Consider the following 5672-nt stretch of genomic DNA (forward strand, 5'->3'; position numbering starts at 1 on the left):
GATGAATCACCTAGACTTAGGATATGTTTAAGTTAGCCGAAATGTATCGCTAAGTATTTTATACCCTTACCGTCTAGAACACTTCAGCTCAAGAGAAGTAATGTATTTTTAGCTCTAGCGTCCCTAAGAGTTCACACCGTGAGATTCATGCTTGGCTTTGGGCTGCCCTAGGAGCAGACTCCATTCAGAGAGTGTTTGCATGAGTTAATACAAAAGTGAATAGGGGAAGTTGTTCATAGTAAGTGGGAGAAGGAAGTGTGTCAACACATCCTATGGTCTCTTCCATTAGGTCGCACCGTGAGATTCCTATAATGCGTCTGCATGTATGCCCTGGAGCAACCTTACCAATCTGAGGGCTATATTATAATATTTGAAACTCAACGAACTTTAGAAATTGATAGGGTCTCTCAGGTCTGTTTTCATTCTTGTCTTTCCAACTTCGGGAGCATAATGATTCCGATCTTTGAGGTCTGAAAATTGAGGGTCACACTTACGAGAATTACCAAGTATTAGTAAATTCTTGACCAAAGTAGTGATAACTAAGTTACTATAGGAATAAGAGTTATTCTGGTGATAGTATCTAGTCAAGAAAGTCTTGGTTCAATGGAGGAATAGTCGATCACCCCTCGGTGAAGGTTATTCTAAACCGTTGAAACATCGTTGCGAATATAATAATGATGGGTACATTATTTTTTTGCTAAACTTGATTGGATTTTAAAGATTAATGCTTTTAATAAAAAGGATATGTTTTTCTTTACAACATGACTAGCTCTTTAGTTCAACTATTATCTTCTGAAAAACTTAACGGCGACGACTACTCAACATGGAAAACAATCTGAATACAATACTAGTAATAGATGTCCTGAGATTTGTCTTAACTGAGGAATGTCCTCAGGTCCCTGTCTCGAATGCTAGCCGAACTAGTTGGGATGCTTATGATCAATGGGTTAAGGCTAATGATATAGCTCGTGTCTATATTCTTGCCAGCATGACTGATGTATTGGCGAAGAAATACGAATCCTTGGTCATAACTAAGGCTATATGGATTCATTGAAAGAGATGTACGAGCAACCGTTATTAATCCTAAGACACGAGGCAATTAAGTACATTTATAATAAGTGTATGAAGGAAGGGACCTCTGTTAGAGAACATGTCTTGGACATTATGGTCCACTTCCATATTACTGAAGTAAATGGTGGCACCATCGACCAGGCAAATCAGGTTAGCTTTTTTATGGCATCTCTTCCGAAGAGCTTCATAGCTTTTCAAATGAATACTTCTCTGAATAAAATAGAGTTTAATCTGACAACCCTTCATAATGAGCTCTAGCGTTTTCAAACTCTTACAAATTCTAAAGGGAAAGAAGTGGAGGCAAATGGTGTCACCATATAGAAAGTTTTAAAAGGATCGTCCTCTAAAACTAAAGTTGGACCTTCAAAGAACAAAAATGTTCAAATGAAAAAGAAGGGCAAGGGGAAGACTCCCATGACAAACAAGGAAAAGAAAGTTGCAGAAAAAGGAAAATGTTTCCACTGCAACCAAAACGGGCATGGAAGAGGAACTTCCTGAAATACCTTGCTGAGAAAAAAGCAGAAAAAGAAGTACAAGGTAAATATGATTTATTAGTTGTTGAAACATGTTTAGTGGAGTATGATACCTCAACTTGGATATTGGATTCAGGAGTCAGTAATCATATTTGCTTCTCTTTTCAGGAAAATAGTTCTTGAGAAAAGCTTAAAGAAGGCGAGATCACCCTCAAGGTTGGAACAGGAGAGGTTGTCTCGGCCGAAGCAGTGGGAGACTTGAAGTTGTTTTTCAACGATAGATATATCATACTTAAAAATGTTTTGTATGCTTCTAAAATGAGACAAAATTTAATATCTATCACATATATATTAGAACAAATGTATAAAATATCTTTTGAAATTAAGGAAGCGTTCATTTTCAGAAAAGGTATTCAAATTTGCTCTGCTATACTTGAAAACAACTTATATAAGTTAAGACCAACTAAAGCAAAATTTGTCTTAAATACTGAAATGTTTAGAATAGCCGAAACTACGAATAAAAGACAAAAAAAAAAGTTTCTTCTAATGCCTATCTATGGCACCTAAGACTTGACCACATAAATCTCAAAAGGATTGAGAGATTGATTAAGAATGGACTCCTAAATCAATTTGAAGACATTTCTTTGCCTCCATGTGAGTCTTGTCTTGAGGGAAAAATGACTAAGAGATATTTTACTGGAAAAGGTCTCGAAGCCACAATACCCTTAGAGCTCGTACATTCGGACCTCTGTGGACCAATGAATGTCAAAGCTTGAGGTGGGTATGAATATTTCATTAGTTTATTGATGATTATTTAAGGTACGGTCATATTTACCTAATGCATCACAAGTCTGATTCTTTTGAAAAGTTTAAAGAATATAAGGATGAGGTTGAGAACCAGTTAGGTAAAACAATTAAGACACTACGATCAAATCGAGGTGGGGAGTACATGGACTTAAGATTCCAAGACTATATGATAGAACACAGAATCAAGTCACAACTCTCTGCACCTAATATGCCTCCGCAGAATGGTGTATCTGAAAGAAGAAATAGAACCTCTCAATGATGAGCTTTGCTAAGTTACCTGATTCCTTTTAGGGACATGCATTAGAAACTGTTGTCTATATTTTGAATAACGTTCCCTCTAAAAGTGTTTCAGAAACACCTTATGAGCTATGGAAAGGGCATAAATGCAGTTTATGTCACTTTAGGATTTGAGGATGACCGACACACGTGTTGGTGTAAAATCCTAAAAAATTGGAACGTCGTTCAAATCTATGCCTATTTGTAGGTTATCCAAAAGAAACAAAAGGTGGTTTTTTTTACGATCCTCAAGAGAATAAGGTATTTGTATCGAAAAATGCCACATTCTTAGAGGAAGACCATATAAAAAGTCATCAACCTCGCAGTAGACTAGTATTGAATGAAATTTCCAATGACGCTACAGATAGAACTAGTTTATCTACTAAAGTAGTAGATCAAACTAGTACGTCTGGTCAGTCACATCCTTCTCAAGAGTTGAGAATGCCTCGACATAGTGGGAGGGTTGTTTATTAGCCTGACCGTTACTTGGGTTTAACAGAAACACAAGTCGTCATACCTGATGACGGTATAGAGGATCCATCGACCTATAAACAGGCGATAAAAGATGTGGATCGTGATTAGTGGGTCAAAGCCATGGACCTCAAAATAGAGTCTATATACCTCAATTTTTTCTGGGAACTTGAAGATCAACCAAATGATGTAAAACCAATTGGTTGTAAGTGGATCTATAAGAGAAAACGAGACCAAGCCAGTAAAGTACAGACTTTTAAGGCTCGACTTGTGGCAAAGGGTTATACCCAGAGAGAAGGTGTGGACTATGAAGAAACTTTCTCTCCCGTTACCATGCTTAAGTCGATTAGAATACTCTTATCTACTACCACTTTTTATGACTATGAAATTTGGCAGATGGATGTCAAGACAACTTTTCTAAACGGCGATCTTGAAGAGAGTATCTATATGGCTTAACTAGAGGGGTTTATTGCACAGGGTCAAGAACAAAAGGTTTGTAAAGCTTAAAAAATCCATTTATGGGTTGAAACAAGCTTCTAGATCTTGGAATAAAAGATTTGATACTGCGACCAAATCTTATGGCTTTGAACAAGATGTTGACAAGCCTTGTGTTTACAAGAAAATCGTCAATTCTACTATAGCGTTCTTAGTTTTATATGTTTACGATATTCTACTCATTGGGAATGAAGTAGGTTACCTAACTGACATCAAGAAATGGCTAGCAACGCAGTTCCAAATGAAAGATTTTGGAAATGCACAGTATGTTCTCAGGATTCAGATTATTCGGAATCACAAGAACAGAACACTAACCATGTCTCATGCAACTTATATGGACAAAATGTTGTCTTGGTATAAGATGCAGAATTCCAGAAGAGGTCTGTTACCTTACAGATATGAAATTCATTTTTCAAAGGATCAATGTCCTAAGACACCTCAAGAGGTTGAGGATATGAGACGCATTCCCAATGCTTCCGCAGTAGAAAGCCTGATGTATGCAATGTTATGTACAAGACCTGACATGTGCTACACAGTAGGGATATTCAGTAGGTATCAGTCCAATCCTGGATATTATCATTAGACTGCCTTTAAGAATATCCTCAAGTATCTTAGGAGAACGAGGAACTATATGCTCGTGTATGCTACTAAGGATTTGATCCTTACTGGATACACTATAAAACATTGTTGATACTTTTACAAAGGCCCTCACGGCTAAAGTTTTTGAAGGTCACCTACAGAGTCTAAGTCTATGAAGTTTGTAAACTAGGACAAGTGGGAGAACTTTTGGGTATATGCCCTAGTTTATTGTATTCATGTGTTTATTGTACTCATATGTTTCTTTTCCTCACTTAAATTCAACATTGTGATATTCCACTAGGAGTTTTAGTCCAAGTGGGAGTTTGTTGGATTTTATGTCCTAAAACTCGTAGTTTGTAAATTGATAAACATATTCTATTTTGTTTTTTTGATAAAATTGTTATTGAAATTGTAATCTTGAATCTAATAAACTAAGGTCCCGAGGCTATTTAATGTAGACTTGAACTTTATGTGATGACATAAAACATGGATCAAGTTCGAGTATATAGCCTAAAATGGTCTATAGTATAAGGATAAGGTTGGCCACCTTGTTCTGGGGACACTATGGATGCGGCCCACTTTGTAGTTAGTACAAACGATGTGATCCAGAATCGTTCATATAGAGATAAGTGAGTGGGGGCATCCTATGCAATGAGTTTGTATAAGACTGGACCACGACTTAGTCACTTTTGCTTTATAACATCGTTTACTGTATAAAACTGACTAATTCAAATTTGATGACCTAGGTAACTTGATCTTAATCCTGAGCTAACTATGAACTTCTGTTTATTTGGGATTATCCTTAGATCTGCATAGGTGAGAGCAGCTCAACAGCGCTGGCTCAATAAGCCTCCCATTTCAGGGGTAAGACCGGGTAAATAGCTGAGGACATAGGGTGCAAGATGGACTTCACTCCTACCCATCTCTAGTTGTAATAGATATTTTGTTCCCTTAAGTGCTGATTTTGGAATTAGAACAAGGGGCCCCACCCTCTCACTAGGCTGACAGGGACTCGATTTGTTGGTTGGACCACAAATCAATTGTTCTTTAGAGGTTCAGTGGGACTGAAGGAACAAAAAGTGTTCTCGAGGGTAAAACGGTATTTTGACCCAGCCAAGACCACGAACAACCTGTGAAGGATTGACTTACTGGTTATGGTTATATCAGATGGACAGAAATATATCTACAGTGAGGGGAGTGCAACTACGGGACTTTAGTGGAATGACTCGCTAGTTAACAAATGTTGATTAATTAGGTTATAGAGTTCTATCGGTTAATCTCGGATTATTAGAGCCCATGATCTGTAGGTCCATTAGGTCCCCCTGCTAGCTCATATGGATTAAACTTAGAACAATATGTTGGATTAATTCAAATTGTTTGAATTAGGAAAATGGATTAAAACTGACAAGTATATGCGATATCGCTATCAGTTTTTATGGCACTATATATTCAAATGTGATTTGAATTTCAAAAATATGAATGCGGATTCATGTTCGGGAG

Source organism: Benincasa hispida, chromosome 12, assembly GCF_009727055.1.
Source record: "Benincasa hispida cultivar B227 chromosome 12, ASM972705v1, whole genome shotgun sequence".
NCBI classification, from domain to species: domain Eukaryota; kingdom Viridiplantae; phylum Streptophyta; class Magnoliopsida; order Cucurbitales; family Cucurbitaceae; genus Benincasa; species Benincasa hispida.